Here is a 14,894-nt window from a genome sequence, read left to right as displayed (position 1 = left end):
TCTATCCCATGGCTGCTGTCCAGCAAAGAAAACGTTTCTCCAGTTCAAAGTCAGGACTCAGCTAAATAATAGTCTATTTGGGCAGTAACAGTGTTAGAAAATGCTTTGGAGATACAAGCTTACATTTAGATGTCTGGGCCTAAAGGGTATCCCCCTACCACAAGGCTGTGGAGTAATATTTCTGCTGACCTGGCTGTGCCAGAGTACTGGCTCCCAGTCAAAAAAATCAACACTCGTGTCTCCTTCAAAAGAGACAATTCCAGGCGGATTTTTGACTTGGTACTGTTTCTATAAATGTTACTGGCTACTCAATGGGCAAGGCAATAGTGAAATAAGAAACTTGAGCCGGCATGGCACTCTAAGCCTAGCTTGCTCTTACCTCCTCTCATCTCAAACTAGGGCTGGATAAGTGCATGTGGGTGTGTGTTCACGCACACTAGAGAATAAAAGCATACCTGCACATATGGGCTTAGCTACCAGCCCTATCAGGCAGCATGGCTCCTGCTGCCAGCAAGCATACAAGCCAACAGCACACCAAGGGGGATTCCCAAAGCAGCGGGTCTCAGCTGAGAGTGGGATCAGCACTCATTGGAAGATGACTGCATTTTGGGAAAGTTCTCTTAGGGGTTCTAACAGACTGATATTATCTTCACAATGCCATCCTCAGCTTAAGTCACTGAAAGACCCTACAAACTTGGTTTTATATGACACTTGCCTTAATGAAGTTCTACTCTTATGTCACCTTAAAGTTACACAAATTCTTGGTAAAATTAATTTTGCCTTAGAGTATTTTCACAAATGTGAAATACTCCATGAAAAACATCAAACAGTAACTCATGATAGGTGGCTGAAATTCCCTATTTTAATTCTCACAAAATTAGAACAGAAAACTAAGACTACGTAAAAATCACAAATCAGTCATACAAGCAGCAAGGGGATTAATTCTCATTTAAGAGCCTGTTAATGTTTTAATCACACTAGTTGCTGAAAAGCATATATTTAAATAAATAAGGCATTTACTCAGATGGAAACCCAGAATTAAAGACAATACTTTTTTATCCTAGAAATTAAAACCCAGAACAACAAAAGGATTAAAAAAAAAAAGAAACAAATCCACATAAATGGACTTATTGTTAATGCAGGATGTTTTGTGTGTGTGTGTGTGTGTGTGTGTGTGTGTGTGTGTGTGTGTGTCAAGGTATTTAGAAAAGACTAAGGACTGAGTCAGCAGTCCTCAAATTGAAAAAATGAAATATACAATAGAAACAGCTTAAATATACTTCTACTGGTATTATTTTAAACAAAATCACAAAGGATCCTTGAAGAGGGAAACAATGTGAAAAAGCAAGAGTCTAAAACTTCACTGAACCAAGTTTTACTCTGCTAATTACAATTTAGGTTGTATTAAGAGGCCATTATTAAACTACCTATCTTTAAAAAAATGCTACATTTCTATCTTAAATCTTCTGATTACAGTATCAACCTTATAAATTAACTGTTCACACAGTGGTTCTTAGCATTCCATTTTTCTTTCAGGACAGAAAAGGTGTGGGAGGGAAAACACAAAAGTTTGTTTGTATTGGTAAGGAATGATATTCCTTGATTCAAATATTTCTCCCAAAGAAAAAGTCTCTGTTTAAACATGAGTAAACATTTTAGGGAAAGATGTGCATAAGATGTACAAAGTGGAGAATCAGCAAAATGAGGCTATAGTGTCAAGATGGCAGGAGAAAGCCTGGTCATATTAATAAATACTGTATTTCAGGTCAACATTCTATCATTAGTCAGGAGGAGGCCAGACCTGGGTATTCATTCTATACTCTTACCAATATCTACTACTGTTAAGTTCTAAATAGTTATTTTATTAACAGCTGCATTTGGATTTTTGAAAAAAACCACTGCTGGTATGAAATAGTACAATGTTAGTGCTAGGATTTCTGCAAAATTCAGAAAATCAATTGACTATAACTTAATTACAATTGTGCAAATTTTGCAATGCCAGAAAGTCATAGTGTATTAATTTCCCATTATCCTCTATGGTAAGAAGCAAAAGCATTAAAAAAGCAAGATGCAAGACAATGTGCCTGTGAGAAAAATGTTAACCTGTTTCTGAAAGAACTACAGGCATAAAAAGAAAAGAATAACAGTGATCAGATGAGATAATAAAAGATGACAAAGATGTGCTTCATTCCCTGACTGATGGCATCCAATTTAGGGAAAGGGGAGATAGAAAGGGCATAATACTGTCCCTGCCTCCAAACGTTCCCTTCCTTTTCTTGAGCCAGTGGTGCCACCTAGTGGTGATCAGAAAGAAATGTCTCAACCAATGTGCAGCCTCTGTATTCCTCAGCCCCATGCCCAGGAAATGAGCTCTGCTCAACTTTTTCCCTCTAACTCGGTCAATTATGACTCTGAAAAATCAAAGTTGCCTGAGAATTTTTTAAATGGCCAGAAAAGTGGTGAAAAAGTAACACTTATTTTAAGTTAACAAAAATAAATTTAAATTGACTAAAACTACAAAATGACCTAAAACTAGATGAAATTAAAAAATCATTATTAGACTTGACATCAGAAGCCCTCAAATGTGCTTTCAGAGAAGCCTTCACCAAAATCCTCAGCTACTCATGCCATCTCTCAACTAAATCTGCTTTTCCTCAAACACTATAAAATTCCAGATAAAAAACTTATTTCAATGATATTGTTCTGATAAATCAATTATTAATACTGTGACCTTTTTCAACAACTTTAAAAACATATTTTCTCATCATGTACCATGAGTTTTATATGGATTAATCTATACACAACAGAGCATCAGTTACAGTGGGTGCTATCCTAGCAACTAAGAGACCAGAGAGTTGGACACAACTGAGCAACTGACACTCTCACTTCAAAAGGCATTCTAATACAGATTAGCGTGCCTGTGTCCTAAGCCGAGTCCAACTCTTTGCGACCCCATAGGCTGTAGTGCACCAGGCTTCTCTGTCCACAAATTTTCCAGGCAAGAATACTGGAGTGGGTTGCCATTTCCTTCTCCAGGGGATCTTCTTGACCCAGGGATCGAACCCACGTCTCCTACATCTGCTGGTGGATTCTTTACCACTGAGCCACCTCGGAGGCCCAATACAGACTAGAGTAACATTAAAAATAATATTTTTCTCAACTGTATACAAATCTAAGAATTTCCCCAGGGAAAATGGAATTTGAGGCCAGAAGACCACATTTTTGTTTTATACTCTTCTGTTCTGTATGAGTCTTTATACTATGCTGCTGCTAAGTTGCTTCAGTCGTGTCCGACTCTGTGCAACCCCATAGACAGCAGCCCATCAGGCGCCTCTGTCCCTGGGATTCTCCAGGCAAGAATACTGGAGTGGGTTGCCATTTCCTTCTCCAATTATACTATGAATATATACTAAATCATGTATTTTATTATACAGCTATTAAAAAGCACAGTATTAAAGAAAAGGATAAACAAAAAAGATGGGCACAGTGAACACACTAAGGGCTCAGGTTGTGTGGAACAGAACAACAAAAGCAAGGGGACAAGAGGAGGCACTGTCCTCAGGCAAGAGAGAGAGAAAAGAGAAGACTGCAGAGAAATGGGACACAGGGAGTGTCTAGATTAGTGAATTCTTAACCTTTATTCTTTGATCTATGGACCCCTTCAGCATATGTGGGGAGCTTATGAATTTAAATGCAAAAATACATAGAAAGTCACAGGAGACCAATTATGGTTTCCCTGATGGCTCAGATGGTAAAGAATCCGCCTGCAATGTGGGAGACCTGGGTTTGATCCCTGAGTTGGGAAGATCCTCTGGAGGAGGGCATGGCAACCCACTCCAGTACTCTTGCTTGGAGAATCCCCATGGACAGAGGCTGGCAGGCTACAGTCCATGGGGTCATAATGCAATATAATGAAATGCAGTTATCAAAATCTGAAAAACCTAATCTGTGCCACAGTAATAGATATGGTTCTTTACTGATGCATTAAAGAACAAATCTAATACCTACTATAATAATTTTAGAGGTAATAAGCATAATCTATACAAGTGGTATGAAATTAACTGAATTCTATAGGTGCTGAAGTCACAGATAATGCAGTGGTTTGTTGTCTACATTAATAATGGAAGGAAACACTAAATTTCAATAAAAATTTAATTAAAATAAAGATGTAATTTTTTTTCTATCCAAGTTCATCAATGCTCTGAATCTTCATGAACCATGGGGAATCATGGAACCAGTTTAAGAACACTGGCTATGTGTTCCTAAAAGCAGGGGGGAAAAAAAAAGTATTCTGCTGTGGATAAAGGAAATGAGGTACAAAGAGTAAGGAACTGCAGGGGATAGTCATCAGGTTGCAAAAACAAGTTAGAAAAGGGTCCGGCTGAGCTGAAGCTCTGGAAAGAGCTAGAAACATTCCTAACCGGCACCACAAAGGTCTTTTCCCAGTCACATTCCTTTTCCTAATTAAAGGAGTAGAGAGTTTAAAAATGGAACGCCAGGGAAGGGTCAGAGAATCCTGTGAGGGGCAAGAAAAAAAGAAGCAGGTGTAAATGTGAAGGTGGCCATGGTCAAGAGTAGTAGATTTTGGAAGAGAAGCAGTTATGAGTGATGACAAAGTCATGAAAGCAGGTTGCTAAAATGAGATGGAAATAAACAGTACTGAAGTAACATAGCTACATTTTCACAGGAATAGTGTTCTGTTCCAAATGATCAACCTGAAAATAAATTTTGCAAAATCTACCATTTGCAAACTAATACCTGAAGATATAAGGGTCTAAGTCACAAAACTATGTGAAACGTAAATGCATTCCAAGTGTATATACCCCCCTGTTCTAAATATCAAGAAGTTATATTACAGAATAAATCAGACAACAGCACTTGCCTATAAATCAGACAACAACGTAGAAGTGGATAATGTCATTCTGAATATCCACAACTATTTTCTAACCATATTTTTGGGCCTATTAAGCAGTACTATTTAACAATTAAAATGTTGTAAGTGGTTTATTTGATACACCATGTGACAGGCATTAAAGAACCACAAAATTCAAGTCTTTGAAGTTAAATCCACGGAGTTCAGTTAAATCTCAACTTTAGAAAGAAATGTAAGGAGAGAATGAATCAGGAAGAACTAATACTGTAAAGCATTCGAAACAAAACACAAGTCTATCCTGACTTCACACATGATAGGCTCAGGACAGGAAACTAGATCTGTCTCTGCAGCACACTTCCCACCCCCTCAACCTCAAACAGACAACAGAGCCTTCCATTCTTATAATCTGTTCCTGTCCCAGCAGCTAACATTCTCAATCAAACACCTGTCTTTAAAAGCTTTAATCTTGAGGGATTTCCCTGACAGGTCAGTGATTAGGCCACTGCGCTTCCACTGCAGGGGGCGCATGTTCCATCTCTGGCTGGAAACTAAGATCCCACATGCCACAGAACACAAGTCTTTTGTGCAAATAAAAGCCAACAGTGACAAAACCATGACTTTCTATAAGATGAAGACGTAACAATAAAGACGAACACATTGGCAAGCAAACACTTAACAACATTCTGCAGAACAGGACGGACCAACACAACAAAATTAACTAAGAACAACAGGCCAAACACCTGCACCCTGCATTTTATTCAAAATTCTGAATAATTTTTAAAATAATTTATTACCTTGGTAGAAAAGAATGTCATTTTTCCAAACTGAGAACTATCTAATCACATCTTTGCCTCTAGGGCACTTGAACAAGGAAAATGAGTTTTGTGACCCCGAGTAGAAAAGGCTTCATTTTCACCCTGGTTAACACAAAAATTTGTGAATCTCTAAGGTGTGGTATCTTTTAATCATGTGATTTCAAATGGAACCAAAGTAAAGTTGATTTCATACTATTCACAGATATGAATTTAAATAAAAAAAAAACCAAAACACATCAACATTACATACGTTGATATTTATATTCAAGTATGTATACATTTCTAACATACACAGCAACTAATGCAACTTAATTATTTTAAAAGACTTTCAAAATAGCCCACATGCATGTTTTAATACTTTACTCCTTCACCTGTGCTTCCAAATTTTCTCACTTGTACCAGAATCATCTGGGCCTTGTTTTCAAAGTAAAACTTGGGATTTTGTTTTCTGTATTTCAAAAGGGTATTAAAATGCCTACTAGAAAAAAAAATAAAATAAAATGCCTACTAGAAGTAATGTTTTGTCAGGAAAATATACTCTGAATATGTTATGTTATAGGAAAGTTGCTTTTAGTTTGGCTAGGAATAACTGCTTTCTTGAGTTTCCTGGAAATGAATGATGGTTACCAGTTAACGTCTATGTAAGAAAAACAAAACCTACTAGTTTTCCCCTGGTTTGGGTGTAGTGTGTATAAAAATATATAAAACTTTAAAAATATCAGTTGAAAGAATAAGCATATGTTGAGTTCCTACTGTGGATCTGTAAGGCATTATGCTAAACTACAACAGGGCATACACATCCCTAGGTTCTATAAACATGATTCTAAACTCCAGAAAGTTACAATGCTTTGAGAGACAAAATATGCTACTTTGCAAAGCTGAGTATTCAATACATGATGTAAGACAACTGATTCTCCAACTGTGCTCCATCAAATCCAATTTCTTACGGGTACCTCAGCAGACAGAGCCAAAGCTGAATAAATAAGGTTCTAGCATAAATTCCCAATCCCCTCCCCGACCACTACCTTATAAGTGGGACTCAGCATGAGATTTCGTAAGAACGGGGGGAGCAAACTACTCTGTGCTGAAAATAAAATTAAAAGTATAGAAGTCATTGCCATAGGCAATAAAAAAGACAATCACAGTGAGCAGGGAAGGTCAGGGAAGACTACAAAGAGCAAAGGAGATTTGAGCTTGGTCTTGAAAAAGTATCTAAAATTCTAGTTAGGAAGAGAGGTACTCAGAGTGGAGAATAAATCTAGCAGTAAGATAACTGAGCTCAAAGATGAAAATACGAATGGCTAGCATGCAGAAAATTCCACTTAGGTCAAGAAGCAAATTATTATTGGGGAATAATGAGAGGTGAGATTGAAAAAGAAAAGTTTCATTGAGGGCCCTGAATGCCAAGGTATGGCATCTCAACTTTCTTCTATAAGCAACAGTGGTCACTAGATTTTCTAACACAGGGTGAGATGTCTGACAACACACTAATATAGCCTAGAGCAATAGTTACTTGGACTGTGATCTTCATAAAAAGTTTCTGAGTCCAATAACTCAAAGAAAATTTACCACTCAAGGAAGAAGAAAGGACAAAGCCAGAGAACTGAGGTGGAGACTATCAGAATAGCTTAAGTAGGCAACAGAGCTCAAAGATGTCAGCCTCAAAAGTGCAAATGCAGGAGAGGAAAAGCAGCAGTAATGAGCTCTAAGAAAAACAGTCCTGAAAAAGTTCTTTCCTGAGCAACAAGCAACACCAAGGAAAAGTACAGTTTATCAAGTTAAGAGTTTTTATTTTCAGTCTAAACATCACTCTTTGTGCAAAAATTAATTAAAAATCTTAAGAGATTCTATGGTTTTCTAGTTAGAATCAAACCAAACCACCCAAAGCATTTTCTTTTGTTCTTTTCTGAGATCTGACCCAGATACCCCTTTGACCAAAGTCTGCAAAGAATAAACTGATGCAGAAAAGCAAATACCAAAGTTTTGTTCTTGTTAAAAATATAATTTGCAAATTAATTTATGTTTCTGTTCCTCTGAAGGAGACCAACAGAAAAGCCTAGAATATGACTAAAAAATAGCACAGACATCTCAATCGGTACACCATTCAGAACATGCACAGAACAGGGCTTCCACAATAAACAACCATACAAATACTTTTGATATTACAATATACTTGATCACAAGTCTGAATAAAGCACTTGGATCTAGTAGCTCACTAAGGCAGCACCAGCTTGCACAAGAATGCATCAATAATGAAGAAACCTCATATTCTTCCTATACAAAATGAATTATTAAATTTTATCATACTATGATAAAATGAGATAAATATCCCTGAGAGAAAATATATCCTACTTAAATATTAAGTTCTGGTGACTTCCCTGGTGGTCCAGTGGTTAAGACTCTGGCTTCCACTGTAAGGGGCATGGGATCAATCCCTGGTTGGGGAACTAAGATCCCACATGCTGTTCAGTGTAGCCATAAATGAGTAAGTAGTAGTTCTTATTTTCCCTACTAATAAACTGCTTGTGACATGAAAAAATTGGGATTCCCTAGTTAAAACTCTGGCAAAATATTTTTAAGATAAAATATTTCACCTTAGTTTTACTAAGCCCATTATATAACATAAAAGGCATTATAGTTAGTAATTTAACATTTGAAAAGTAATTTTCTTAAAACATTAAATTAGCTAAACTAAATTGAGCTGAAATGGATATCTAACTTCAAAATATCAACCAAGTTATTAGGGAAAAAAAATTTAAACCTACAAACCAGACTCGAATGAAGATCAGTAGTCAGGACTCCATAAGACCAAATGCACACCAAATTCTACAGCAAACCCAGGTTAACGTAACTTACAGAAGAACAAGGGAAAAATGAAAAGGCCACTTTGTGAGGCTGTATTTAAAAAAACAAGGTGTTAGATGCCACAGAATGTTACACTTCTAATTGATAGAAATCAATTAGAGATAACACTATCTCCAAAAGAGAGAAGATAAATTCTAACAAAAACCTCAATAGAAAGGTATACTTGGTGCAGAGGTATCCAGAGGTGAACACTTTGTTTTCAGCTTCCCCATTAGGCTCCTGGTTCAGAACTCCATTTTGAAGGGTGAAAAAAACCTTTAGTCTGTGCCATCCAAAAGAATGATACGATCTAATTTTGTTTGAGCAGTTTTTAAAAATAAAAGCTATTGTTTTCATCTCGAAACTTAAAGAGAAAGGAAAAGGGAAAGAAAGGGCTTTTGTAGAAAATGTAGCAGAAAAGAATCCCACGTAAATTCAGAAATATTCAGGAATTAAAAAACAAAATGTGGGAACTGTACTTCCGATACTATTAGGCAATACAGTAGTCTTTTTACAATGACTAACTCTTAAGCCTATAACAAAAGTGTTTGGAAATAGGTTAAGAAAAAGCTAATTGCAATTCTTAAACATCTCTACAAACACCATTCTGTTTCCTTGGCAGATGTATAAAACATTTTACAGATTCACATTGTTCTTCTCTAATATAAATCAGAAGAACTGTTCAAGTGCACATGCTCACTTGAAACTCTTTGCAAGGTCTGATCTAGGTAAAAAAAGCAAACAATTTCTATTTACAGTCAGGTGGAATAGAAATTAAAGGTGGAGACAATTCATCCACATTCTTTCATTGCCTGACTTTATTACTAGTTTTAATATATTTGCTATTCATAAGATTCCATTGAGACTGTGCAGGCCAAGAGAAAAAACAAAACTAAAACCAGACAGTAACTGGGTATTCTAGCCTTACACACAATACTATCAAGTAAACGGTCTTCCTGAAAATGTCCCGGACTTGTCTGAATTACCTACTAGGAGGCTGTTGGCACAAGTAAGAGACATATAAATCCATGGAGCAGGATAGAGAACCCAGAAATAAATCCACACATCTATCGTCAATTAATCTTCAACAAAGGAGGCAAGACTATACAACAAAGAAAAGCTGGTCTCCTCAGCAAGTGGTATTGGGAAAACTGGACAGCTGCATGTAAATCAATGAAGTTAGAATACTCCCTCACACCATACACAAAATTAAACTCAAAATGGCTCAAAAACTAAATGTAAGACGTAACATCATAAAACTCCTAGAAAAGAACACAGGCAAAACATTCTAACATAAATCGTAGCAACGTTTTTCTTAGGTCAGTCTCCCAAGGCAATATAAATAAAAGCAAAAATAAACAAACGGAACCTAATCAAACCTTTAAATTTTTGCACAGCAAAGGAAACCATAAGCAGAATGAAAAGACAACCCACAGAAAGGGAGAAATTTGCAATGAGATTGACAAGAGCTGCACATTTCCAAAATATACAAGTAGCTCAACACAACTTAGTATCAAAAAAACAAATAACCAAACAAAAAATGGGCAGAAGACCTTAATAGGCATTTTCCCAAAGAAGACATACAGATAGTCAAGAGGCACATGAAAAGATGCTGAACATCACTAATTACTAGAGAAATGCAAATCAAAACTATAATGAGCAATCGCCTCACACTGGTCAGAACGGCCATCATCAGAAAGTCTACCAATAAAAAATGCTGGAGAGGGTGTGCAGAAAAGGAAGCCCTCCTACACAGTTGCTGGGAATGTAACTGGTGCAGCCACTATGGAGAACAGTATGTAGGTTCCTTTCAAGGAATATAGAAGAGTTATAAATACAGAAGAGTTATAAACATGAAGAATACAGCAGATACTTTCTGTATGCTCCAAAAACATATAAAGAAATAACATGCAATACTTTCCTATTATGTACCTCAAACTACTCTATGTATTAAGTTTTCCATCACCTGTCCCACTATACCTGTTTAATTTTTTAAATCTCAATCTCTGTACCACCTCCATACTGGCCTCAGTAAATGCTGATTCATCTCCATTTACTACTTGGACCCAGCATAGACATACATCCTTCTCTAACTAGCCTACAGCAAGGCTGAGGCAGTAAACCTTATAATGGTACAGTTTTAACAGAAGACTATTAGAACATGGACTGACTTAGAAAACCTACTTCCTTAAAAACAAAAAACAAACCTATTCCCAATGCCCACAGGCCCAAGACAATCAGCTTCCTAGACAGCCATAAGAACACTTGCCTCTCTATCACCCCACCTCCCTACCTACCACAGGGCCTATCCTCCCTCCTGCCAAAAAAGCAGGCTGTCAATCCCCATCACTTACCCAATGTTAGAGCTGCCTGCCTGCCTGTCCAATGTTAGCATCTGCTGCTCAGCTACAGAACCTCTTGCACTCCTTGCTCCAAGATGCCTACTCAGCTGCAAGGCTGTGGCCAGCCCACCACACTGGAGTGCCAGACATGAATGAATCTGAAACACATTTAGATTCCTCAGAATCTAAGGCTTCGCAGGCCATATGCTGCTCTGCGACCTGCCTCTTCCTTAGACGACTGACGTGGCATTCCTAATGTCATGCACTTGAGAAAAGATTCCACTGTTATTCAAAGGATCTCACCTTATCAGACATATAGGATGATCACATGAAAACAGAACAGTGCAACACCAGAATAAAATAATCCAGACAATTTTATTTCTCGCTGCTCTCTAATCACCCATTCACAACCCGAATTACTCCCAACTACTACAACAGACACAATTCTTTTATGTCTCTGAACTTTATTTGGGATTTAATGCCACCAATTTCAAACTTTCTGACATGGGAAGGGAATTAAGGATGGAGTTGGGGTCTGGGTGTGGCAAGTCCAGGTACAGCCAGATGGAGCTGCATGGGGCAGCCAGGTAATAATTTCAAGATGCAGGGGTAGTTCCACTTCAAGTTCAGGTTCAACTGGTTTTATATCCTTCAGTAGTGGAGAATCTGCACTCTCCTCCTGAAAAATTTTCAATCCTGCATCAGCTTTGGAACAGATAGCTTCTAGCGCTGCTTTGGATCTCATGGAAACTTACACTTTAAGTGAGTAGTGAGTACAGTATGGATAAAGCAATGGTTGAATTTGCAATGACGTATCGGGAACTAAACCATTATTTAAAGGCTGTACAATAAACTATGTAAAAGAATGTCCAGAAAAAATATCCAATCTAAAATTATTAGTGAAGTTGTTTTTGGCTTTACAGAATAAGAATTCTAATGTAGACTTTCAAAATAATGAAAAATTTGTACAATTTAAACAACAGCTGAAAGAACTAAAGAAACAATATGGTCTTCAAGCAGACAGGATGATGACACAGAAAGAGCTGATGAAGATATGATTGTGACTCAAAGTCAGACCAACTTCACCTGTCCCATTTACACACTTGGAAATGAAGAAACCAGTGAAAAATAAAACGCGTGGCCACACCAATGAAGAAGAAGCCGTTGTTGGCATGATTGAGTCTAAGCACAAAAGGAAGAAAGGCCTGTTGCCTGAAAATTGGCTGTAGCCACACAGATGTGACAATGTCTGATCTCAGCCAGGATGAGGTGCTGAGAAGGGGGACTGAGCCACAACAAGAAAAACATTGCCAATCTGACTGGGAAACCCCTGCAGGCAACTCCGCAGCCTACCTCCTACCCCAGTCATCTATAGAGAGCGATGCTTGTCCAAGTACTTCGACTAGCTGCATAGCACGCTTTAGGGTAAAAATCAAAAGTTTTAGTATATTTGAAAGCAGTTTTCTATGTTCCAATACACATTCAAACCTATTATATTGTTTATTTTTAAGTGCTCTATAATTTTAAATAAAACATTGATTATCAACTTTCCATTTTTCCTGAATTCTTTCACATGCTTTGTTATCTTCATCTCTAAAAATGCCTAGAGAAGAGCTCCTTAACATGGAGTACATGAATTTCCTAGGAAATACCACAGAATTAAATATAAAAGTCTCTGTGTAAAGGTATACGGCATCCCTAAGTTCTCAAAAGGGACCAAGAATATGAATTTCTTTGTACTGTCTATAGCAATTAGCACAGCAATGAATACATTCCAAAGCACAGAAAGTATTTGTTGCCTGGCTGTAGACATCAAGACTACTTATATGTTTCTTGTTCTTTGCATGAAACAGTGCTTCTTTAAAAGTATGTGAAGGCTCTAATTTCATTCATTCAAAAGACATTTATACTGAGACTGTACTGTGTGACAGAACACTATACTAGAAGTCAAGGATGAAAAACACACAGTACACAAGGAACTCAAAGCATAATGGAGGAGACAGAAATATCTAATTATAATACAACACAGTATAAGGGGAATGACGTACAGACACTCAGAAGAGGCTTCTATGTGGCTGGTAGCTGATATTATGAGAGTACATAAGTGACTACATGTGGGAAGAGCAGTGAGCAAAGAACACAGGAATTCCCTAGTGGTCCAGTGGTCAGGATTTGGCATTTTCACTGCCGTTGCCCAGGTTTAATTCCCAGTCAGGGAACTAAGATTTCACATGCTTCGGGCAACTAAGCCCAAAACACTGCAACTACTGAGCCCACATGCCCTAACTTGAGAGAAGCCCATGCACTGCAACGAAAGATCCCATGTGCTGCGACTAAAATCTGACACAACCAAGTAAATGAGTAGTTAAAAAAAAAAGGACAACAATGGGATGCAGAGTCAGCAGAAAATGAGTCAAGAAGTTTGGGTAAGAAAGGAATACAGAATAATAATTAGAAGAATTCAAGATAACCAATTTTTTCATTTATCATTTTTCACTTATTGTAACAAAGGAGCTGGCAAGCAAAAGTCATTCTAAATCTAACCTGACATAAGGAATCAAGTGAAATTACACAGTACTAGATGAGAGTCAAAGGATGTGTGTTACAACAAAATATATTGTGCCTTATTTCACTGAAGCCAGTACAATATGTATTTTTGAATAACCGTTAACAGCTGAAATGCAGTAGGGAAAATGACCTAGGTTTTAGACTTGGCAAACTTTTCCTATAAACGGGCAGACGGTAAATTTTTTTTTTAGCTTTCAAAGTCATATAGTCTCTAATACAATTATTCAACTTTATCACTGCAGCATTAAAGCAGCCAAAGACAATGCATAAATGAATAGGCCTAACTGTGTTTCAATAAAACGTTATTTATTGATGAGCAGATTTAGTCCATAAGCCTTAAGTCTGCTGATCCCTGTTCTACAGGCTGAGAACAGTACAAAGGAAATGAGAATGGAATAAGAAGTAGAAGAGAAGCCACAGAACTAAAATACAGTTGAGTTAGGGTATTAAATTAAAAAAAAAAAAAACAAAAACATGAATAAAGGAACTGTAAGAAGAGAAGAGAAAAAAAAGAGATGAGAAAGGGATGTTGGAAAAAGACAGGAAAACCATGTAAAAATCAAGTAGCAATAATATGCCAGTTCCAAGGTAGACAGATACAAAGGCAGCTGAATGCTCTGAAAACAGATGCAAAATGAGAGGAGGAAAATGAGAGAATCCCAGGATCTGTCTGCACTGGAATTCACATAAAAGACACACTAATTCTTCAGTGATAATTTGATGGGTCTCTTCTAGTTATGCATGTGCAAAAGGAACAGCCTGCAAGATCAAAGTTGCTCTTGCTTTTGAGCAAAAAAGATACCATAAATCAAACTGGTACATATACAACATTCAAGAGATCAGATGAAACTTATTCACTATACCCTAAGATATCAATTACTACTAGGCCTATTCATTTGAATATGTGTATGAAAGACAACTTTTAAACCTTATTAAAATCAATGTAGTTAGCATTAAAAACCTAAAAGCCACATGCATCTTACTGATTTTAAAGTTTCCCCCAAAATAAAGCCAAAGATTTAAAAAGGAAAAAATTTTCAAACAATGTAATAATCTGCATATTTATACTGCCTGAGGTTTTTTTTCCCCCCACTTTCGGTTTTGTGGAGAAATTCTTTAAGGTAAATTCAGATTAATTCTGATTCAGCTCAACTAAACAATAAATTAGATGCATAATTTATGTCACTATAGGACAAAGTTTAAGAATATGACTTGAGGTTAGATAGCACTTGGGTCTGTGTCCTCATTTCATCAAATTAATTAATCCATGTTTCAGTTCCCTCACCTACAACATGTGGATAATAATCATACCCACTTCCGAAAGAAGTTATGATGATTAAACAAAAAAATGCACATAAAATACTTAGCATAGAGTTTAATACATAGAATTGGCACTTGAATTTTATATATTGCCAATTTTGACAGTACTATTTATTACAAGATAAAAACTCA

General features: G+C 36.9%; 1 protein-coding gene and 1 pseudogene across 7 annotated transcripts in view; one reads left to right on the top strand and one right to left on the bottom strand.

The window, feature by feature from the left end:
* Positions 1-14,894, bottom strand: part of ATXN2 (ataxin 2) — a 100,027-nt gene that overhangs the window by 51,890 nt on the left and 33,243 nt on the right. The gene's annotated exons all lie outside the window — the stretch shown is intronic.
* LOC122443764 lies at positions 495-13,841 on the top strand (annotated as a pseudogene).

Source organism: Cervus canadensis, chromosome 1 (genome assembly GCF_019320065.1).
Source record: "Cervus canadensis isolate Bull #8, Minnesota chromosome 1, ASM1932006v1, whole genome shotgun sequence".
Classification (NCBI taxonomy): Eukaryota; Metazoa; Chordata; class Mammalia; order Artiodactyla; family Cervidae; genus Cervus; species Cervus canadensis.
The sequence above is the reverse complement of the archived record's forward strand: the minus strand, read 5'-3'. Positions and strand labels throughout refer to the sequence as shown.